Source organism: Pongo pygmaeus, chromosome 4 (genome assembly GCF_028885625.2).
Source record: "Pongo pygmaeus isolate AG05252 chromosome 4, NHGRI_mPonPyg2-v2.0_pri, whole genome shotgun sequence".
Lineage (NCBI taxonomy): Eukaryota > Metazoa > Chordata > Mammalia > Primates > Hominidae > Pongo > Pongo pygmaeus.
The window spans coordinates 65,600,136-65,625,201 of NC_072377.2; the positions used below are offsets into that span (position 1 = coordinate 65,600,136).

General features: G+C 38.5%; 1 protein-coding gene and 1 non-coding gene across 4 annotated transcripts in view; both read right to left on the reverse strand.

Moving 5' to 3' along the window:
• Positions 1–25,066, reverse strand: part of PDE4D (phosphodiesterase 4D) — a 1,555,180-nt gene that overhangs the window by 1,311,693 nt on the left and 218,421 nt on the right. The window lies entirely within an intron of this gene.
• Positions 1,978–2,084, reverse strand: LOC129037653 (U6 spliceosomal RNA). The gene has a single exon (XR_008502891.1). It is a non-coding gene; the product is annotated as a U6 spliceosomal RNA (small nuclear RNA).

The following is a 25,066-nucleotide window of genomic DNA, read 5'->3' on the forward strand; positions in this document are numbered from 1 at the left end:
TTCAGTATGATATTGGCTGTGGGTTTGTCATATACGGCTCTTATTATTTTGAGGTATGTTCATTCAATATCTAGCTTATTGAGAGTTTTTAACATGAATGGATGTTGAACTTTATCAAAGGCCTTTTCTACATCTATTGAGATAATCATGTGGTTTTTGTCTTTAGTTTTTTTATAGGATAAATAACATTTATTGATTTGCATATGTTGATACAACCTTGCATCCCAGAGATGAAGCCAACTTGATCATGGCAGATAAGCTTTTTGATGTGCTGCTGGATTTGTTTTGTCAGTATTTTATTGAGGACTTTTGCATCAATGTTCATCAAGGATATTGATGATCAAGGATATTGGCCTGAAGTTTTCTTTTTTTGTTATATCTCTGCCAGGTTTTGGTATCAGGATGATGCTGGCCTCATAGAATGAGTTAGGGAGGAGTCCCTCCTATTCAATTTTTTGGAATAGTTTCAGCAGAAATAGTACCAGCTCTTCTTTGTACCTCTGGTAGAATTCAGCTGTGAATCCATCTAGTCCTGGGCTTTTTTTGGTTAGTAGGTTACTTACTACTGTCTCAATTTCAGAACTTGTTATTGATCTGTTCAGGGATTCAATTTCTTCCTGATTCAGTCTTGGGAAGGTGTATGTGTCCAGGAATTTACCCATTTTTTCTAGTTTTTCTAATATATGTACATAGAGGTGTTTAAAGTATTCTCTGATGGTTATTTGAATTTTTGTGGAGTCAGTGGTGATATCCCCCTTATCATTTCTGATTGTGTTTATTTGATCCTTCTCTCTTTTATTCTTTTTTAGTCTAGCTAGTGGTCTATTTTATTAATTTTTTTCAAGACACCAACTCCTGGATTTGTTGACATTTTGAAGGATTTTTTTGTGTCTCTATCCCCTTCAATTCAACACTGATCTTGGTTATTCTTGTCTTCTGCTAGCTTAGGGTTTTGTTTGCTCTTGATTCTCTAGTTCCTTTAGTTGTGATGTTAGGTTGTTAATTTGAAATCTTTCCAGACTTTTGATGTGGGAATTTAGTGCTATAAATTTCTGTTTTTTGTTTTGTTTTGTTTTGTTTTGTTTTGTTTTGTTTAGACAGGGTCTCACTCTGTCACCCAGGCTGGAGTGCAGTGGCACAATCTCGCTCATTCCAACCTCCGCCTCCCAGGTTCAAGAGATTGTCCTGCCTCAGGCTTCCAAGTAGCTGGGACTACAGATGCATGCCACACACCCAGCTACTTTTTGTATTTTTAGTAGAGACAGGGTTTAACCATGTTGGCCAGGCTGGTCTTGAACTCCTGAGCACAAATGATCCGCTCACCTTGGCCTCCCCAAGTGCTGGGATTACAGGCGTGAGCCACCGTGCCCAGCCTAAATTTTCCTCTTAACACCACTTTAGCTACAGCCCAGAGATTCTGGTATGACGTCTCTTTTTTCTCATTAATTTCAAAGAACTTCTTGATTTCTACCTTAATTTCATTATTTACCCAAGAGTCATTCAGGAGCAGGTTGTTCAATTGCCATGTAATTATGTGGTTATGTCTGGATTTCTTAATCTTGAGTTCTGATTTGATTGTGCTGTGATCTGAGAGACTGTTATGATTTCAGTTGTTTTGCATTTGCGAGGCGTGTTTTACTTCTGGTTATATGATTAATTTTAGAGTCAGTGCTGTATGGCAATGAAAAGAATGTATATTCTGTTGTTTTTAGTGGAGAATACTGTAGATATGTATCAGGTCTGCTTGATCCAGAGGTGAGTTCAGGTTCTGAATATCTTTGTTAATTTTCTGTCTCAATGATCTGTCTAATATTGTCAGTGAGGTGTTAAAATCTTCTACTATTATTGTGTGGGAGTCTATCTCTTTGTAAGTCCCTAAGAATTTGCTTTATGAATCTGAGTGCTCCTGTATGGGGTGCATATATATTTAGGATAGTTATCTCTTCTTGTTGAATTGAACCCTTTACTATTACGTAAGAAAATATGGAATGCTTCAGGAACTTGCATGTAATCTTTGTGTGGGGGCCATGCTAATGTTCTCTGTGTTGTTCCAATTTTAGTGTATGTTCTGCCAAAGCAAGCACTCCTTCTTTTCTTTATTGGGTAAAAGGGACCCAGAGTTCTTGGTTTGGGGAATTTTACTTAGAGGCAAATGCTCTTTCTCCCACCATTCCAGCATATTTAAGAAAAAAAGTGAGCAGAAAGTAAGGGAGAGAGGCCCGTAAAGCCACATGTTCCAAAAGGCTTAGTCTGCAGAGGTAGAGCCTTTGGTTGATGAAATGGAGAGAAAAGGTGAACAGAGCGCAGAGGAGCAATCCTGATAGGTTGAGAATTACAGATGCCATGTATAACTTCTTATAGTATCAAAGAATCAGGCTGCAGGAGCTGAATGATCAAAAGCCAACTGAGAGGAGATACTTTAAATAAAAATTAACAGTAAATGGTCATTGAAATGGCAACTAAACCCAACAATATTCATTAAACTGTAAACTGGATATTAAGTTTTCACCACCATTGTAATAGAAAAAGAAATGGACCAAAAAAACCCACTCAACTTGGGTATCTTTTTGGCTTTACTTAAAATTGAGTAAAATACATATATATATGTATATATATTTGATTCTCTACTTATTTTAGTTGTGAGAGATATACACACACACACACAAAACACACAACAGGGGAAAGAGAATAGTGCTCCAAAAATTCAGAACAAACCTCTGAAAAATTTTTACTGCAGAATCCAAAAGAAAAACTCAGAGACTACTTGGTGTCCTTAATAAAGAACCAAGAGATTGGCCTTTATGAAAAGAAAACAGGATGAAATGAAGAGGATTCCAGGCAGGTTAAACAAGGCAATGGACAGTGGGTAAAATGAAAAGGGAGAGAGAATTTTTTTTAAAGGAAGATTACATAGAAACTAAAAGCAAAGTAGAAGAATTAATTGATACTGAAGAAAGACAGTGGGCTTAAGCATTATTTAACAGTTCTATAAGCCTTTACAGGGAGAAAGGAAAAGAAAAGTACGACAGACAAGAAGAAAGAATTGAAAAACAGAGACTAGGGAGCTAACATATAGCTCATCAGTATTCCTAGAGGAGAGTCCAGAGAAATAAAACAGAAACAATAACCAAATACATATCCCAAGAAAACTTTCCTGATCTCAGGAAAATGGGTGACATGGCTCCAGGGAAAAAATAAATCAGTAAAAGACCTAAACCTTAACATATCTGGCACTTTTTAAACTACTGAGTAAACAGAAAAAAGTCCTGCAAGATTCCAGGAAGAAATAAAACTTCTTACTTAAAAAAAAAATATATTCTAGCTTCAAATAAAATATAGACTCTAAGAAAATGTTGTAGCCCGTGAGACATTACATATTACAATGTGTGTATATAAATATATATATAATGTGTGTATACACACACACACACACACACACACATAGTTATAACTGTAAGAAGAAACTAATAGAAATACAGTACTAAAGTCTAACAAAACTCTCTTAAAGAGAAAAAGTAGCTGGAAAATTAAAAGGATCATAAAGCATATGAGTAAATTCAATTAATGAAGTTGGTCTAACAGTTACATTTAAAAGTTTGGATTCTTCAAATAAAGAAAATACTTTTGTAAAAAGTTGATCAAAAATTGTTCATATATTAGATAGAGGCAGATGAAAGCTATAAAACATAGAAATTATGTAAACCACAAGAATGCATAAGTATGTGAAAGACATACACATAATCCAGTGGAATTAATATCAGAAGATAACCTTTAAAAATAAAAACGCAAAGGTAAACCTTAAAATAAAACATTTCTAAATGGCACAGGCTAAAGAATAAATCCAAATTGCAATTACAAACTATTTTAAAGTTAAGAACAACTGAAAAATCTATATAAAATCTAATGATGTGTGGTAAAGGATGGACTCAAAAGGAAAAAAACCCATGGCATTCAGCGTTCTCATCGTTTTAAAAATTGAATAAAATAAAACAACAAAATATTCAACTCAATAAACTGGAGAAGTTCAATAAAGGTCAACAAAATAACCTGAAGAAAAGTCACAAGAACGAATCAATAAAAATCAAAACAGAATGACATATTCATTTAATAACCTAGAAAAAGATCAGGACCCCCAGGAAGGTTGGAAAAAATGAGTTAATAAAAATAAAAGCAGAAAAACAGCAATTAAGTAAGTAGAACTCTGCAAGAGTAAGACAAGAAAATTTAGATTTCATTAAAAATGACAAAGTAGATTTGACCAAATATAGAAACAAGATTAAAAATATACAAAACAATAGCATATACAATCCTATTCTGATTAACGTGATAGACTAATGCAGTGGCAATAATGTAAGAAAATATGAAGTGATGAAACTGATCCAGAAACAAATCGAAACCAGAACATAGGAAAACAAATATATAGCAGAAACAAAAGAAAAAGGCTTTTAGAAAAGTCGATCTAAACCAAAAAAGCAAAACAAAAATTGTATAAGAAGTAAGTTATTTCAGAATTACACTATATTTCACAACATAGATAAACAATGGAAGCCTACTGTATTCATTATATTACGTTGTTGCAAAAGTATTTGTGATTGTTGTCATTAAAAGTAATGTAATAGCTAATAGCTATTACAAACCTAACACCATACCTGACAATGATTATTTTTGAAAAGATACACCTATCTCACTTTTTAAAAATGCAAATATAACTAATTAAATATATAAATAAAGTTCAGGAATATATTAAAAGAAAAAAAATCACAACAAAATAAGAGTTGTAAATACTTTAAACAAAGACACAGAAACAGAAGCATTATTTTCCATGGTAATTCTTTTTCTTAAAAGATAAAAAGGAGAAAGATACAATGGGAGTTATGTCATTCTAGATCTTAAAGTGTATTAGAAACCTGTAACAATGAAAATATTATGACACTAGCTCTAGACAAGAAAGACAAATGATTAAAAGAGGTTTGATGCCAAAGACACCCAAATATGTCTCGTGTAAGATTTTAGTATAAGTAAATGTGACATACCAACTCACTGGAGAAGCTATAGACTAATCAAGAAAAGCTATTAAGAAAATTGACTTGTACATGCCAGCAAATTCTCAGGTCACAAGAAGAAAGGCAAAACTCCAGAGGTTAGCCTCTAAATTCAGCCAGACAAACCATCTGAAAGTGAAATGGCCCATAGAACACGTCAATGGGACTGTGAAATTGCATCAACTCTGTCTGCATTTACTAGTCAGCCCTTTCTTCCCCAACCTTTATTTATCACTGTCCCGAAGTCACACTAGATTAGCAAAGGAAATATTAGGTTGGTCCAAAAGCAATTGCTGTTTTTGCCATGAAAAGTAATGGCAAATAATTACAATGTCCCCACAAATTATGCCCCTCAAAATTAACTGAAATAGTAAAGCACGGAGAGTGAAAGCCTATAGTTTGCAACCAGCCTGGCCAACATGGTGAAACCCCGTCTTTACTAAAAGTACAAAAATTAGCTGGGCATGGTGGTGGACACCTGTAATCCAAGCTACTCAGAAGGCTGAGGCAGGAGAATCACTTGAACCCAGGAGGCTATGGTTGCAGTGAGCCGAGATAGCACCATAGCACTCCAGCCTGGGCAACAAGAGCCAAACTCCATCAAAACAAAACAAAAGAAAAGAAAGTCATTTTGTTCACAGGCCATTACTTATTTCCATGACAAGTTAAAAACGGAGATGTTTCTATTTTATTTATACAGAAGAGCAGCAGTATATAGTCTCATAAAATGCCACTGAGAAAAAAGAGAATACAAATTCTGTCCCAACATATGGGAAACATTTTCATACCTTAAAGCCTAGTAATTTTCAAATTCTATCATGTTTGACTTTCCAGCTAACCTTCTCTTTTTCAATGTGTTCTATAGTATAATCTTTCAAAACTGAATTTAAATTAATTTTATTTTGAAAATTTTCCAACATTCCTTGTTGAATTCCGAGGTACGAAATAGCCAAGATTGGAGGTTTCCAAACTAGTCTGACCCACCCCCTTGTGGGTCTGTTTCTAATGTTGCTGTAGACATTTAAGGATTGTCCAACTTTAAAAACCAATAATAACAAATCTTTGGTAATTGGTGGCAAAACTAATGCTGTTATAAGATTATCAGCCCATCAGTAAAAAGAAGAGCCAGAAACCCCACAAAGGCTTGTGTTTCTAAATGTTGCCACATAAGGCAAAATTTGATCAAAGTGCACTTTAGGATGCTCTCCAAAGAATGTTCCACTCTAACACAGCATGGTTTATAATTATAGTATTATGGGAAAAGCCAAAGAAGAAAATTGCATCTGTAGTTTTCACAACCGGTTTTTCTCTGGGTTCCAAGACAATTCAGATGGCAAAACAAATGCCCCAAGACTGAGCTGAGGGATTCGAATTTGAAAATCCTCCCTGGCTCCCAATCTTTCTTCCAGATAACAAACCTGCCCCCCGCCCACCACCATTTGCCCCAGATATCCTACTCTGCCTCTCAGTGATTTAGGGATAAACTCTTCTCCGAAAAATATAAATTGGCAGATTACAACCAAGTAGAATAGGTATTTATGTTGCCTCTATGTTTGCCTTCACATATATTATATACATATTGAGCTCTAAAAGTACATGGCTTTCTTCCTAGATACTCACTGTTTAGTTTATTCTGAGTTCTTGGTGGGAAACTGTTACTATTACTTAAATATTGTTATGGGTGAGTCTGTCAAGAAGAAGTCACTAATACTCAAATCAATAAATGTCACTTATGGGCATAGCATCTGCCTCTGAAAGACAGTCTGAAGACAGGGAGAAACATGAGGGAGGAGGGGGAGGGGAGGAGCTGCAACAGGAAGCTAAATTTAAATTCAGATTACAATGAATTCTGTTTCCTACAACTTCCACTCTCAAAAGCAGCCACATTTATAGAATAAGAGAAGTATAATGGTCACTGTTCACAATGAGTCTAACCATAAACAACTGGACAAACTAAAACTATGGAAACCAGTGGATCCTGAAACTTTGACATTAAAAACTCAATTTAGAAAAAATATATATATATTTGAAATAGGTAATCCCATTAGTAGACTAGATATAGAGATGGACACTTAGGCTTTTTCCCTTCTTCTAGGAATTCGGAAACTAAATCATTTTCAACCAGTTCTCTTCTCCGATAAGAACATCCACTCCCTCAGGGTTATAATATTTCTTAAAAGAGAACACTGAAAACACAACTGTTGAAAGAAAAGAAAAGGAAAAAAAGACTCATTTTTTTCTCTCCTCACTGGATCTACAGATGAAAACATCAGGAATGGGGGCCATAGGGATATGCTGAAATGGTACAACATCAGTGCCATATTAGCAGCAGGTGATAAATTTTAGTTTCTTATAGCAATGCTAATTTGCTTATATATCATGTAATAATTTGGACTACTGGCCAAATTATTGATCATAAGACCTAGATACTATGTAAGACATGTGGACTAGTTAATATCACAATAAAAAGATTTTAATACAGAAATCCTTGGTGTTTTATTTAAATCCATAATCTAATATATAAGTAACATCATTTGAGTGCACCTATTTTCCTTGACTTCACTTTGGAGTATTGATGAAAATGAATTGATTTGTGAGTGTGAGTACCCTTTTTCCTCTTGGAGAAGTAGGAAAGAATAGCACCTTACCACTAGTGCTTCCCATAGCTGCCATACTGAAGTGGCATCCTGGAGACCCTTTTCCTTCTTCAAATTCTCTTCTTTTTTTAAAAATGCAAAGTCCCCAATCTTGGCCCTCTCTTTCACCTTATAGTTATGAAATCAGTGAAAACAATAATCCCACTTTACCAGCATTTAAAAAAATCACATCTAGAGTATTATGTTCTCCAGTGAGCATCTCATTTTGAGAAGAACAATAAAAATCAAGAATGTTTGCTTCATGATGGCCAGGATAGTAGAAGGTTTGGGAACAAAAATAAACATATGAATAATAGTTGATAGAACTAACAGTGTCTCACTTGGAGAAGGGAAGGTTTAAAAAATGAATGAGGAGGAGAGGGACTGAAGTTTATTCTGCAAAGTTCCAGTGGGCGTGCAGCAGAGACTGGTTAAATGCTCAAAAAAGCCTCACTTTCCTTCCAGGAACACAGGTAAACTATTTTCCAGGCACCCTAGCGAAAAGTGGGGCTGTGTGATTGACTTCTGGCCAACAGAATAGGGTTCTAACAGATACCGACATTATAACCTCCCATGTGCATCTGCTCCTGAGAAATGGATTAGTAGCAGTCAGCAAATCCAACCTTTGCTCTTGCTCTACTTCTGACACACTTCTTCCTGAATCTTTCTTTATGGAATATTTCTGTAGTCTCTCCTTTCTCTTACTCTCTGAGCCTTTGCTCGCCTCTTTAAACATCTTTTTATGCCTTTTGTACAAGTATGTTCCCTTTCTAGCCAAACAAGAAATTCTGCAAGTGGGGGATAATCATTCCATGTGCTCTCCTGTGTTCCCACCAGCATACCTCATAACATTCCCCATACATAGGAAATATGAAGGTTCACACGTAGGCAATTTCTATTAGCTAATCTGAGTCCAATTCATTAAAATAAGCCTTTTCTTTTCTTCTTTTTTTTTTTTGACGTGGAGTTTTGCTCTTGTTGCCCAGGCTGGCTTGCAATGAAGCGATCTCAGCTCACCACAATCTTCACCTCCCAGGTTCAAGCAATTCTCCTGCCTCAGCCTCCCCAGAGCTGGGATTACAAGCACGTGCCACCACACCTGGCTAATTTTGTATTTTTAGTAGAGACGGGGTTTCTCCATGTTGGTCAGGCTGGTCTCAAACTCCCAACCTCAGGTGATCCGCCCACCTTGGCCTCCCAAAGTGCTGGGATTACAGGTGTGAGCCACTGCACCCGGCCTACAAATAAGCATTTACTTCTATAAGTGATTACTCGCACATTTCTAATCTCCAGGTATCTGTATCTTCTGTTCCACAGCCAAAACGCCACTTAGAAAGTGAGGCTACATTTGCTGAGTTAGTTTCAGATTCATAGAAACATCTGTTTGTCTTCTGGAGTGGATAGGAGCATTGTATAGACCTAATACCAGTGGATCAAAGGCAAAAATAAAAATTTCATGACTTTAGTTTAAATTTATAGGTAAACCCTGATATTATCCTTTAAAATAACCTCTAATGTTTAACCCCACCCAAGTCTCAATGTTTAAACAACATAAATTGGTCAGATTCCTCATATAAAAAGGAAAATTGAATATAGGATTGCTGGCAAGATGGCCGAATAGGAACAGCTCCGGTCTGCAGCTCCCAGCGAGATCGATTCAGAAGGCAGGTGATTTCTGCATTTCCAACTGAGGTACCTGGTTCATCTCACTGGGACTGGTTGGACAGTGGGTGCAGCCCACTGAGGGTGAGCCAAAGCAGGATGAGGTGTCGCCTCACCTGGGAAGCGCAAAGGGTTGGGGAATTTTCTCCTCTACCCAACAGAAGCAGTGAGAGACCGAGCCTGAAGAACCATGCACACTCCGGCCCAGACACTGCACTTTTCTCTTTGCAACCCGCAGCCCAGGAGATTCCCTCTGGTGCCTACCCCACCAGGGCTCTGGGTTTCAAGCACAAAACTGGGCGGCCATTTGAGCAGACACCAAACTAGCTGCAGGAGTTTTGTTTTGTTTTGTTTTGTTTTTTTCCGTACCCCAGTGGTGCCTGGAACGCAAGCAAGACAGAACCATTAACTCCCCTGGAAAGGGGGCTAAAGTGAGGGAGCCAAATAATCTGGCTTGACAGGTCCCACCCCTACAGAGCACAGCAAACTAAGATCCATTGGCTTGTAATTCTCACTGCCAGGACAGCAGCAGTCTGAGATTGACCTGGGACACTCGAGCTTGATGGGAGGAGGGGAGTCCGCCATTGTTGAGGCTTGAGTAGGCGGTTTTCCCCTCACAGTGTAAACAAAGCCACTGGGAAGTTCCAACTTGGTGGAGCCCACTGCAGCTCAGCAAGGCCACTGTGGCCAGACAGGCAGATTTCTCATCTCTGGGAAGAGCATCTCTGAAAAAAAGGCAGCAGCCCCAGTCAGGGACTTATAGATAAAACCCCCATCTCGCTGGGACAGAGCACCTGGGGGAAGGGGTGGCTGTGGGTGCAGCTTCAGCAGACTTAAATGTCCCTACCTGACAGCTGTGAAGAGAGCAGCAGACCTCCCAGCACAGCATTCAAGCTCTGCTAAGGGTCAGACTGCCTCCTCAAGTGGGTCCCTGACCCCCGCGTATCCTGACTGGGAGACACCTCCCAGTAGGGGCTGACAGACACCTCATACAGGAGAGCTCTGACTGGCCTCTGGCAGGTGCCCCTCTGGGACGAAACTTCCACAGGAAAGAATAGGCAACAATCTTTGCTGTTTTGCAGCCTCCTCTGGTGATACCCAGGCAAACAGGGTCAAGAGTGGACCTCCAGTAAACTCCAGCAGACCTGGGCAGAGAGGCCTGACTGTTAGAAGGAAAAGTAACAAACAGAAAGGAACAGCACATCCACTCACAGACCCCATCAGAAGGCCAGCAGTATCAAAGATCTAAGGTACATAAACCCACAAAGATGGGGAGAAACCAGCACAAAAAGGCTGAAAATTCCAAAAAACAGAACACCTCTTCTCCTCCAAAGGATCACAACTCCTCGCCAGCAAGGGAACAAAACTGGTTGGAGAATGACTTAGACAAATTGACAGAAGTAGCCTTCAGAAGGTGGGTAATAACAAACTCCTCTGAGCTAAAGGAGCATGTTCTAACCCAATACAAGGAAGCTAAGAACCTTGAAAAAAGGTTAGACGAATTGCTAACTAGAATAACAAGTTTAGAGAAGAACATAAATGACCTGATGGAGCTGAAAAACATAGCACGAAAACTTCATGAAACATATACAAATATCAATAGCCAAATCAATAAGCAGAAGAAAGGATATCAGATATTGAAGGTCAACTTAATGAAATCAAGCGAAAAGACAAGATTAGAGAAAAAAGAATAAAAAGGAACGAACAAAGCCTCCAAGAAATATGGGACTATGTGAAAAGACCAAATCTATGTTTGATTGGTGTACCTGAAAGTGACGGGGAGAATGGAATCAAGTTGGAAAACACTCTTCAGGATATTATCTAGGAGAACTTCCCAACCTGGCAAGGCAGGCCAACATTCAAATTCAGGAAATACAGAGAACACCACAAAGATACTTGTCAAGAAGAGCAACCCTAAGACACATAATCATCAGATTCACCAAGGTTGAAATGAAGGAAAAAATGTTAGGTGCAGCCAGAGAGAAAGGTCGGGTTACCCACAAAGGGAAGCCCATCAGACTAACAGCAGATCTCTCGGCAGAAACTCTACAAGCCAGAAGAGAGTGGGGACTAATAATCAACATTCTTAAAGAAAAGAATTTTCAACCCAGCATTTCATATCCAGCCAAACTAACCTTCATAAGCAAATGAGAATAAAATCCTTTACAGGCAAGCAAATGCGGAGAGATTTTGTTACCACCAGGCCTGCCTTAAAATCGCTCCTGAAGCAAGCACTAAACATGGAAAGGAACAACCGGTAACAGCCACTGCAAAAACATGCCAAATTGTAAAGACCATTGACACTATGAAGAAACTGCATCAATTAATGGGCAAGATAACCCATTATGACAGGATCAAATTCACACATAACAATATTAACCTTAAATGTAAACGGCCTAAATGCCCCAATTAAAAGACACAGACTGGCAAATTGGATAAAGAGTCAAGACCAATCAGTGTGCTGTATTCAGGAGACCCATCTTACGTGCAGGGACACACATAGGCTCACAATAAAGGGATGGAGGAATATTTCCCAAGCAAATGGAAAGCAAAAAAAAAGCAGGAGTTGCAATCCTAATCTCTGATAAAACAGACTTTAAACCAACAAAGATCAGAAGAGACAAAGAAGGCCATTAAATAATGGTAAAGGGATCAATTTAACAAGAAGAGCTAACTATCCTAAATATATATGCACCCAATACAGGAGCACCCAGATTCATAAAACAAGTCCTTAGAGACCTACAAAGAGGCTTAGACTCCCACACAACAATAATGGGAGATTTTAACACCCCACTGTCAATATTAGACAGATCAATGAGACAGAAAATTAACAAGGATATTCAGGACTTGAACTCAGCTCTGGAACAAGCAGAACTAATAGACATCTATGGAACTTTCCAGTCCAAATCAATGGAATATACATTCTTCTCAGCACTTCATTGCACTTGTTCTAAAATTGACCACATTATTGGAAGTAAAGAACTCCTCAGCAAATGCAAATGAATGGAAATAATAACAAACAGTCTCTCAGACCACAGTGCAATCAAATTAGAACTCAGGATTAAGAAACTCACACAAAATTGCACAACTACATGGAAACTGAACAACCTGCTCCTGAATGACTACTGGGTAAATAAAATGAAGGCAGAAATAAAGATGTTCTTTGAAACAAATGAGAACAAAGACACAACATACCAGAATCTCTGGGACTTATTTAAAGCACTGTGTAGAGGGAAATTTATAGCACTAGATGCCCACAAGAGAAAGCAGGAAAGATCTAAAATTGACATGTTAACATCACAATTAAAAGAACTAGAGAAGCGAGAGGAAACAAATTCAAAATCTAGCAGAAGACAAGAAATAACAAAGATTAGAGCAGAACTGAAGGAGATAGAGACACGAAAAATCCTTCAAAAAATCAATGAATCCAGGAGCCAGTTTTTTGAAAAGATCAAAAAAATAGATAGACCACTGGCCAGACTAATAAAGAAGAAAAAAGAGAAGAATCAAATTGATGCAATAAAAAATGATATGGGGGATATCACTACTGATCCCACAGAAACACAAACTACCATCAGAGAAAACAATAAACACCTCTACGCTAATAAACTAGAAAATCTAGAAGAAATGGATAAGTTCCTGGACACATACACCCTCCCAAGTCTACCCCAGGAAGAAGTCAAATCCTTGAATAGACCGATAACAGGTTCTGAAATTGAGGGAGTAATAAATAGCCTGCCAACTAAAAAAAAGCCCAGGACTAGACGGATTCACAGCTGAATTCTACCAGAGGTACAAAGAAGAGCTGGTACTCTTTCTGCTGAAACTATTCCAAAAAATTGAAAAGGAGGGACTCCTCCCTAACTCATTCTATGAGGCCAGCATCATCCTGATACCAAAACCTGGCAGAGACCCAACAAAAAAAGAAAATTTCAAGCTAATGTCCCTGATGAACATCGATGCGAAAGTCCTCAATAAAATTCTGCAAGCCGAATCCAGCAGCACATCAAAAAGTTTATCTACCATGGTCAACTCGGCTTCATCCCTGGGATGAAAGTCTGGTTCAACATATGCAAATCAATAAACATAATCCATCACATAAACAGAACCAATGACAAAAACCACATAATTATTTCAATAGATGCAAAAAAAGCCTTCGACAAAATTCAACACCGCTTCATGCTAAAAACTCTCAATAAACTAGGTATTGATGGAATGTATCTCAAAATAATAAGAGCTATTTATGACAAACCCACAGCCAATATCACACTGAGTGGGCAAAAACTGGAAGCATTCCCTCTGAAAACCGGCACAAGACAAGGACGCCCTCTCTCACCACTCCTATTCAACATAGTATTGAAAGTTCTGGCCAGAGCAATCAGGCATGAGAAAGAAATAAAGGGTATTCAAATAGGAAAAGAGGAAGTCAAACTGTCTCTGTTTGCAGATGACATGATCATATACTTAGAAACCCCCATTGTCTCAACCCAAAATCTCCTTAAGCTGATAAGCAACTTCAGCAAAGTCTGATAAAAATCAATGTGCAAAAATCACAAGGATTCCTATACATCAATAACAGATAGATCATGAGTGAACTCCCATTCACAACTGCTACTAAGAGAATAAAATACCTAGGAATTCAACTTACAAGGGAAGTGAAGGACCTCTTCAAGGAGAACTACAAACCACTGCTCAATGAAATAAAAGAGGACACAAACAAATGGAAAAATGTTCCATGCTCATGGATAGGAAGAATCAATATCATGAAAATGGCCATACTGCCCAAAGCAATTTATAGAAATGCTATCCCCATCAAACTATCACTGACTTTCTTCACAGAATTAGAAAAAACTGCTTTAAACTTTATATGGAACCACAAAAGAGCCCACATAGCCAAGACAATCCTAAGCAAAAAGAACAAAGCTGGAGGGATCACGCTACCTGACTTCAAACTATACTACAAGGCTACAGTAATCAAAACAGCATGGTACTGGTACAGATATACAGACCAAGGGAACAGAACAGAGGCCTCAGAAATAACGCCACACATCTACAACCATCTGATCTTCAACAAACCTGACACAAACAAGCAATGGGGAAAGGATTCCCTATTTAATAAGTGATGTTGGGAAAACTGACTAGCCATATGCAGAAAACTGAAACTGGACTCCTTCCTTACACCTTATAACAAAATTAACTCAAGATGGATTAAAGACTTAAACATAAGACCTAAAACCATAAAAATCCTAGAAGAAAACCTAGGCAATACCACTCAAGGCATGGGCAAAGACTTCATGTCTGAAACACCAAAAGCAATGGCAACAAAAGCCAAAGTTGACAAATGGGATCTAATTAAACTAAACAGCTTCTGCTCAGCAAAATAAACTATCATCAGAGTGAACAGCCAACCTACAGAATGGGAGAAAATGTTTGCAATCTATCCATCTGACAAAGGGCTAATATCCAGAATCTACAAGGAACTTAAACAAATTTACGAGAAAAAACAAACAACCCCATCAAAAAGTAGGCAAAGGATATCAACAGACGCTTCTTGAAAGAAGACATTTATGCCCCCAACAAACATAGGAAAAAATGTTCATCATCACTGGTCATTAGAGAAATGCAAATCAAAACCACAGTGAGATACAATCTCATGCCAGTTGGAATGGTGATCATTAAAAAGTCAAGAAGCAACAGATGCTGGAGAGGATGTGGAGAAATAGGAACACTTTTACACTGCTGGTGGGAGTGTAAATTAGTCCAAACATTGTGGAAGACAGTGTGGCGATTCCTCAAGGATCTGGGACTAGAAATACCATTTGGCTCAGCAATCCCATTACTGGGTATATACCCAAAGGATTATAAATCATTCTACTATAAAGACACACCCACATGTATGTTTATTGTGGCACTATTCACAATAGCAAAGACTTGGGACCAACCCAAATGTCCATCAATGATAGACTGGATTAAGAAAATGTGGCACATATACACCATGGAATACTATGCAGCCATAAAAAAGGATGAATTCTTGTTTTTTGCAGGGACATGGATGAAGCTGGAAACCATCATTCTCAGCAAACTAATGGGAGAGCAGAAAACCAAACACTGCACGTTCTCACTCATAAGTGGGAGTTGAACAATGAGAATACATGGACACAGGGAGGGGAACATCACACACCAGGGCCTGTCAGGGGTTGGGAGCTAGGGAAAGGATAGCATTAGGAGAAATACCTAATGTAGGTGACGGGTTGATGGGTGCAGCAAACCACCATGGCACGTGTGTACCTATGTAACAAAACTGCATGTTCTGCACATGTGCCCCAGAACTTAAAGTATAATAAATAAACAAATAGATAAATAAATAAAATCAATATAATAATAAAAGGAAAAATTTTTCCCTTAGCTAGTTCACATAATAAATACATAAACCTCCGAGATATCTAAATATTCACATATTTTCAAATGAATACCTTTCTTCCAGCCTCCTCAAACAGTCTGAAAAAAAATCACTGTTTTTTTATCCTTCTCATTTCCTTCAAAACCTTTCGTCTTATTTATACAGATGTTGTTAACTCGGGTTTTTCACAAAATATGGGTACATCATGGATTTCTTAATTACCAAAAGAAAATGTATATTACCAAGCTTATGGGAACAGGCCCTAAATCTTGGCCAGTAATTCCATGGCTCTTCTCAAGCTAACTCACTCCCCTCTAGTCACAACAACTACCATATTTCAGGCAACGTCACCCCCACCAGCAACAGGCCCCCAGTACACCACTGCCTGAGCATGCAAAGGAATGCCACTGCCCCATTCCCACCAGTGCCCCCACCGCAGCAAACATGCATGCAACTCACTGCACTGCTGTGGCTGCTGACATGCACAAGCAAGCATGGATCCTGCTGCCATCACTCCAGTGAAGTGCTTTGGCCAGCACACCCCACTGAAATGTTGTGACTAGCAGACCAGGAACTTCTTTACCCTTCAACCACAGCAGGTTGCTAACCTTGAGGGACCAGGAAACAAAGCCAGAGGCCTGGTACTGTCCCCCCAGAGTTAGAGCATGCAGCCAAAAGTGTTGAGCTGAGCCTTGGCCCCCTAAAACCTTCCAAAAATGAAGCAAGTAGACTGAACCCACCTTATACCACAATCAAACCCCAACGTCATCATAGAAGATCAAACCAAAAAGTCCATCCAAAGGACAGCAACTTCAAAGACAGAATAAATGTCAGCTCGCATCGATGAGAAAGAACCAGCACAACAACTCTGGCAACTCGAAAACCCAGAGTGTCTTCTTACCTCCAAATGATTGCACTAGTTCCCCAGCAATGGTTCTTAACCAGGCTGAGATGGCTGAAATGACAGACATAGAATTCAGAATATGGATAGGAACAAAGATCATAGAGATTCAGGAGAAAGTTGAAACCCAATCCAAGAAATTTAAGAAATAAAATAAAACAACATAGGGGCTGAAAGATGAAATGGCCATTTTAAGAAAGAAATAAACTAATGTGACAGAGAAAAAAAAAGACTTCTTTCAGGAATTTCATAATATGACCACATGTATTAACAACAGAATAGACCAAGATGGGGAAAGAATCTGAGTTCAAATGCCAGTTCTCTGAATTAACTCAGTCAGACAAAATTGAAGACAAAAAGAATAAAAAAGAAAGAACAAACCTCCAAGAAATATGGGATTATGTAAAGAGACCAAATCTACAACTCATTGATATCCCTGAAAGACAGGGAGTGAAAGGACAACTTGGAAAACATATTTGAGAATATTGCTCATGAAAATGTCTCCACCCTCACTACAGAGGCCAACATTCAAATTCAAAAAAAGGCAGAGAACCCCTGCGAGATACTATTCAACACAATCATCCCCTAGACACACAGTCATCACATTCTCCAAGGCTGAAATGGAGGAAAAAATGTTGAAGGTAGCCAGAGAGAAGGGGCAAGTCACCTTCAAAGGAAACTCCATCAGGCTAACAGCAGGCCTTTCAGCAGAAACACTACAAGCCAGACGAGGCCAGAGGCCTATATTCAACATCCTTAAAGAAAAGAAATTTCAACCAAGAATTTCATATCTGGCTAAATTAAGCTTCATAAACAAAGGAGAAGTATGATCTTTTTCAGGGAAGCAAATGCTAAGGGGATTCATTACCACCAGACCTGCGTTATAAGAAGTCCATAAGGAAGTACCAAATATGGAAAGAAAAGAACATTACCCACCACCGTGAAAACACACTTAAGGACATAGATCACTGATACTATAAAGCAACTCCACAATCAAGTCTGCATAATAACCAGCTAACAACATGATGACAGAATCAACTCCACACATGTCAATGTTAACCTTGAGTGTAAATGGGCTAAATGTCCCAATTAAAAGACACAGAGTGGCAAGTTGGATGAAGAAACAAGACCTAACTGTATGCTATCTTCAAGAGACCCATCTCACATGCAGTGACACTCATAGGCTCAAAGTAAAGGAATGAAGAAAATTATACCAAGCAAGGCATGGGTTTGTATTATAATTTCAGACAAAATTGACTGTAAACTGACAATGATCAAAAAGACAAGGGCATTACATAATGGTAAAGGGTTCAATTCAATATGAAGACCTAACTATCCTAAATATATATGCATCCAACACAGGAGCACCCAGATTCATAAAACAAGTTCTTAGAGACCTACAAAGAGATTTAGATAACCACATAATAATAGTGGGAGACTTCAACACCCTATTCACAGTATCAGATAGATCATTGAGGCAGAAAACTAACAAAGATATATTCGACACCTGAACTTGACACTTGACCTAATTGGCCTAACAGACATCTACAGAACTCTCCAACCAAAAACAACAGAATATACATTATTCTCATCTGCACATGGTGCATACTCTAGAATCAACCACACAATGTGTCATAAAACAATTCTTAGCAAGTTCAAAAAAATGGAAATCATACCAACCACACTCTCAGACCACAGCTTAATAAAAATAGAAATCAGTTGTATTAGTTTATTCTCACACAGCTATGAAGAAATATCTGAAACTGGGTGATTTATAAAGGAAGAAAGTTTCATTGACTCACAGTTCTGCACTCCTGGGAGGCCTCAGGAAACTTACAATCATGGCAGAAAGCAAAGGAAAGGCAGACACCTTCTTCACAAGGTGGCAGGATGGAGTGAGTGCAAGCAGGAGAAATGCCAGATGCTTATAAAACCATCGGATCTCATGAGAACTCACTATCACAAGAACCACATGGGGGAAACCACCTCCATGATCCAATAACCTCCACCTGGCCCCACCCTTGACATGTGGGGATTATGACAATTACAACTCAAGGCGAGATTTGGGTGGGAACACAGAGCCAAACCATTTCATTGGTACTAAGGAAATCACTCAAAACCATACAATTACATGGAAAATAAGCAACCTGCTCCTGAATGACTTTTGGATAAACATTGAAATGAAGGCAGAAATCAAGAAATTATTTGAAACTAATGAGAACAAACATACAAGATACCAGAATCTCTCTCTTATCAATGTTAAGGCAGTGATAAGAGGAAAGTTTATAGTACTAAATGCTCACATCAAAAAGTTATGAAGATTTTAATTTAACAACATAACATCACACCTAGAGGAAACAGAAAAAGAGCAAACCAACCCAAAAGCTAGCAGAGGAAAGGAAATAACCAAAATCAGAACAGAATTGAATGAAATTGAAATGCAAAAAAAAAAAAATGAAAGATCAATGAATCCAGGAGTTGGTTTTTTGAAAGAATAAATAAAATTGATACACCGCTAGCTAGACAAACAAAGAAAAAAAAGAGAGATGATCCAAATAAACAAAATCAGAAATGGTAAAGGGGCATTACCATCAACCCAAGACAAATACAAAAAACCCTCAGAGACTATAACGAACACCTTTATGCATACAAACTAGAAAACCTAGAATTTTTCAGGGTTAATTCCTGGAAACATACAACCTCCCAAGATTGAACTAGGAAGAAATTCAAATCCTGAACAGACCAATGACAAGTTCTGAAGCTGAATCAGTAACAAAACTCCTACCAACCAGAGAAAGCCCAGGACTAGAAAGATTCACAGGCAAATTCTACCAGACATATAAAGAGCTGGCTGGTACAATTCTATTTGAAACTATTCAAAAAAACTGATGCAGAGGGGCTCCTCCCTAACTTATTTTATGAGGCCAGCATCATTCTGATACCAAAGCCTGGAAGAAACAGAAGAAGGAAAGAAAACATCAGGCCAATATCCTTGATGAACATAGGTGCAAAAATCCTCAACAAAATACTAGCAAACTATGTCCTGGATCAATCAGGACATCAAAAAGCTAATTCAGCATGATTTGTTTTTATTATACTTTAAGTTTTAGGGTACATGTGCACAATGTGCAGGATAGTTACATATGTATACATGTGCCATGCTGGTGTGCTGCACCCATTAACTCATCATTTACCATTAGGAATATCTCCTAATGCTATCCCTCTCCTCTCCCCCCACCCCACAACAGTCCCCAGAGTGTGATGTTCCCCTTCCTGTGTCCATGTGTTCTCATTGTTCAATTCCCACTTATGAGTGAGAATATGTGGTGTTTGGTTTTTTGTTCTTGCGATAGTTTACTGAGAATGATGATTTCCAATTTCATACATGTCCCTACAAAGGACATGAACTCATCATTTTTTATGGCTGCATAGTATTCCATGGTGTATATGTGCCACATTTTCTTAATCCAGTCTATCACTGTTGGACATTTGGGTTGGTTCCAAGTCTTTGCTATTGTGAATAATGCCGCAATAAACATACATGTGCATGTGTCTTTATAGAAGCATGATTTAAAGTCCTTTGGGTATATACCCAGTAATGGGATGGCTGGGTCAAATGGTATTTCTAGTTCTAGATCCCTGAGGAATCGCCACACTGACTTCCACAATGGTTGAACTAGTTTACAGTCCCACCAACAGTGTAAAAGTGTTCCTATTTCTCCACATCCTCTCCAGCACCTGTTTTTTCCTGACTGTTTAATGATTGCCATTCTAACTGGTGTGAGATGGTATCTCATTGTGGTTTTGATTTGCATTTCTCTGATGACCAGTGATGATGAGAATTTTTTCATGTGTCTTTTGGCTGCATAAATGTCTTCTTTTGAGAAGTGTCTGTTCATATCCTTTGCCCACTTTTTGATGGGGTTGTTTGTTTTTTTCTTGTAAATTTGTTGGAGTTCATTGTGGATTCTGGATATTAGCCCTTTGTCAGACGAGTAGGTTGCGAAAATTTTCTCCCATTTTGTAGGTTGCCTGTTCACTCTGATGATAGATTCTTTTGCTGTGCAGAAGCTCTTTAGTTTAATTAGAACCCATTTCTCAATTTTGGCTTTTGTTGCCATTGCTTTTGGTGTTTTAGACATGAAGTCCTTGCCCACGCCTATGTCCTGAATGGTAATGCCTAGGTTTCCTTCTAGGGTTTTTATGGTTTTAGGTCTAACATTTAAGTCTTTAATCCATCTTGAATTAATTTTTGTATAAGGTGTAAGGAAGGGATCTAGTTTCAGCTTTTTACATATGGATAGCCAGTTTTCCCAGCACCATTTATTAAATAGGGAATCCTTTCCCCATTGCTTGTTTTTGTCAGGTTTGTCAAAGATAACATGGTTGTAGATATGCAGTATTATTTCTGAGAGCTCTGTTCTGTTCCATTGATCTATATCTCTGTTTTGGTACCAGTACCATGCTGTTTTGGTTACTGTAGCCTTGTAGTATAGTTTGAAGTCAGGTAGCGTGATGCTTCCAGCTTTGTTCTTTTGGCTTAGGATTGACTTGGCAATGCAGGCTCTTTTTTGGTTCCATATGAACTTTAAAGTAGTTTTTTCCAATTCTGTGAAGAAAGTCATTGGTAGCTTGATGGGGATAGCATTGAATCGATAAATTACCTCGGGCAGTCTGGACATTTTCGTGATATTGATTCTTCCTACCCATGATCATTGAATGTTCTTCCATTTGTTTGTATCCTCTTTTATTTCATTGAGCAGTGGTTTGTAGTTCTCCTTGAAGAGGTCCTTTACATCCCTTGTAAGTTGGATTTCTAGGTATTTTATTCTCTTTGAAGCAATTGTGAATGGGAGTTCACTCATGATTTGGCTCTCTATTTCTCTGTTATTGGTGTATAAGAATGCTTGTGATTTTTGCACATTGATTTTGTATCCTGAGACATTGCTGAAGTTGCCTATCAGCTTAAGGAGATTTTGGGCTGAGATGATGGGGTTTTCTAGATATACAATCATATCATCAGCAAACAGGGACAATTTGATTTCCTGTTTTCCTAATTGAATACCCTTTGTTTCTTTCTCCTGCCTGATTGCCCTGGGCAGAACTTCCAACACTATGTTGAATAGGAGTGGTGAGAGAGGGCATCCCTGTCTTGTGCCAGTTTTCAAAGGGAATGCTTCCAGTTTTTGCCCATTCAGTATGATATTGGCTGTGGGTTTGTCATAGATAGCTCTTATTATTTTGAGACACGTCCCATCAATACCTAATTTATTGAGTTTTAGCATGAAGAGTTGTTGAATTTTGTCAAAGGCCTTTCCTGCATCTATTGAGATAATCATATGGTTTTTGTCATTGGTTCTGCTTAGATGCTGGATTACGTTTATTGATTTGCGTATGTTGAACCAGCCTTGCATCCCAGGGATGAAGCCCACTTGATCATGATGGATAAGCTGTTTGATGTGCTGCTGGATTCGGTTTGCCAATATTTTATTTAGGATTTTTGCATCAATGTTCATCAGGGATATTGGTCTAAAATTCTCTTTTTTGGTTGTGTCTCTGCCAGGCTTTGGTATCAGGATGATGCTGGCCTCATAAAATGAGTTAGGGAGGATTCCCTCTTCTTCTATTGATTGGAACAGTTTCGGAAGGAATGATACCAGCTCCTCCTTGTACCTCTGGTAGAATTCGGCTGTGAATCCATCTGGTCCTGGACTTTTTTTGGTTGGTAAGCTATTAATTATTGCCTCAATTTCAGAGCCTGTTGTTGGTCTATTCAGAGATTCAACTTCTTCCTGGTTTAGTCTTGGGAGGGTGTAGGTGTCGAGGAATTTATCCATTTCTTCTAGATTTTCTAGTTTATTTGCGTAGAGGTGTTTATAGTATTCTCTGATGGTATTTCGTATTTCTGTGGAATCAGTGGTGATATCCCTTTTATTATTTTTTTATTGCGTCTATTTGATTCTTCTCTCTTTTCTTCTTTATTAGTCTTGCTAGCGGTCTATCAATTTTGTTGCTCTTTTCAAAAAACCAGCTCCTGGATTCATTGATTTTTTGAAGGGTTTTTTGTGTCTCTATCTCCTTTAGTTCTGCTCTGATCTTAGTTATTTCTTGCCTTCTGCTAGCTTTTGAATGTGTTTGCTCTTGCTTCTCTAGCTCTTTTAATTATGATGTTAGGGTGTCAATTTTAGATCTTTCCTGCTTTCTCTTGTGGGCATTTAGTGCTATAAATTTCCCTCTACACACTGCTTTGAATGTGTCCCAGAGATTCTGGTATGTTGTATCTGTGTTCTCGTTGGTTTCAAAGAACGTCTTTATTTCTGCCTTCATTTCGTTATGTACCCAGTAGTCATTCAGGAGCAGGTTGTTCAGTTTCCATGTAGTTGAGCAGTTTTCAGTGAGTTTCTTAATCCTGAGTTCTAGTTTTTTTGCATTCTGGTCTGAGAGACAGTTTGTTATAATTTCTGTTCTTTTACATTTGCTGAGGAGTGCTTTACTTTCAACTATGTGGTCAATTTTGAAATAAGTGCGGTGTGGTGCTGAGAAGAATGTATATTCTGTTAATTTGGGGTGCAGAGTTCTGTAGATGTCTATTAGGTCTGCTTGGTGCAGAGCTGAGTTCAATTCCTGGACATCCTTGTTAACTTTCTCTCTCGTTGATCTGTCTAATGTTGACAGTTGGGTGTTAAAGTCTCCCATTATTGTGTGGGAGTCTAAGTCTCTTTGTAGGTCTCTAAGGACTTGCTTTATGAATCTGGGTGCTCCTGTATTGGGTGCATATATATTTAGGATAGTTAGCTCTTCTTGATGAATTGATCCCTTTAGCATTATGTAATGGCCTTCTTTGTCTCTTTTGATCTTTGTTGGTTTAAAGTCTGTTTTATCAGAGACTAGGATTGCAACCCCTGCCTTTTTTTGTTTTCCATTTGCTTGGTAGATCTTCCTCCATTCCTTTATTTTGAGCCTATGTGTGTCTCTGCACATGAGATGGGTTTCCTGAATACAGCACACTGATGGGTCTTGACTCTTTATCCAATTTGCCAGTCTGTGTCTTTTAATTGGAGCATTTAGCCCATTTACATTTAAGGTTAATATTGTTATGTGCGAATTTGATCCTGTCATTATGATCTTAGCCGGTTATTTTGCTCGTTAGTTGATGCAGTTTCTTCCTAGTCTCGATGGTCTTTACAATTTGGCATGTTTTTCCAGTGGCTGGTACCAGTTGTTCCTTTCCATGTTTAGTGCTTCCTTCAGGAGCTCTTTTAGGGCAGGTCTGGTGGTGACAAAATCTCTCAGCATTTGCTTGTCTGTAAAGTATTTTATTTCTCCTTCACTTCTGAAGCTCAGCTTGGCTGGATATGAAATTCTGAGTTGAAAATTCTTTTCTTTAAGAATATTGAATATTGGCTCCCACTCTCTTCTGGCTTGTAGAGTTTCTGCCGAGAGATCAGCTGATAGTCTGATGGGCTTCCCTTTGTGGGTAACCCAACCTTTCTCTCTGGCTGCCCTTAACATTTTTTCCTTCATTTCTACTTTGGTGAATCTGACAATTATGTGTCTTGGAGTTGCTCTTCTCGAGGAGTATCTTTGTGGTGGTTCTCTGTATTTCCTGAATTTGAATGTTGGCCTGCCTTGCTAGATTGGGGAAGTTCTCCTGGATAATATCCTGCAGAGTGTTTTCCAACTTGGTTCCATTCTCCCCGTCACTTTCAGGTACACCAATCAGACGCAGATTTGGTCTTTTCACATAGTCCCATATTTCTTGGAGGATTTGTTTGTTTCTTTTTATTCTTTTTTCTCTAAATTTCTTTTCTCGCTTCATTTCATTCATTTGATCTTCCATCACTGATACCCTTTCTTCCAGTTGATCAAATCAGCTACTGAGGCTTGTGCATTTGTCACGTAGGTCTCGTGCCTTGGTTTTCAGCTCCATCAGGTCATTTAAGGACTTCTCTGCATTGGTTATTCTAGTTAGCCATTCATCTAATTTTTTTTCAAGGTTTTTAACTTCTTTGCCTTGGGTTCGAACTTCCTCCTTTAGCTCAGAGTAGTTTGATCGTCTGAAGCCTTCTTCTCTCAACTCGTCAAAGTCTTTCTCCGCCCAGCTTTGTTCTGTTGCTGGTGAGGAGCTGCATTCCTTTGGAGGAGGAGAGGCACTCTGATTTTTAGTTTCCAGTTTTTCTGCTCTGTTTTTTCCCCATCTTTGTGGTTTTATCTACCTTTGGTCTTTGATGATGGTGACGTGCAGATGGGGTTTTGGTGTGGATATCCTTTCTGTTTGTTAGTTTTCCTTCTAACAGTTAGGACCCTCAATCGCAGGTCTGTTGGAGTTTGCTGAAGGTCTACTCCAGACCCTGTTTCCCTGGGTATCAGTAGCGGAGGCTGCAGAACAGCGGATATTGGTGAGCAGCAAATGTTGCTGTCTGAT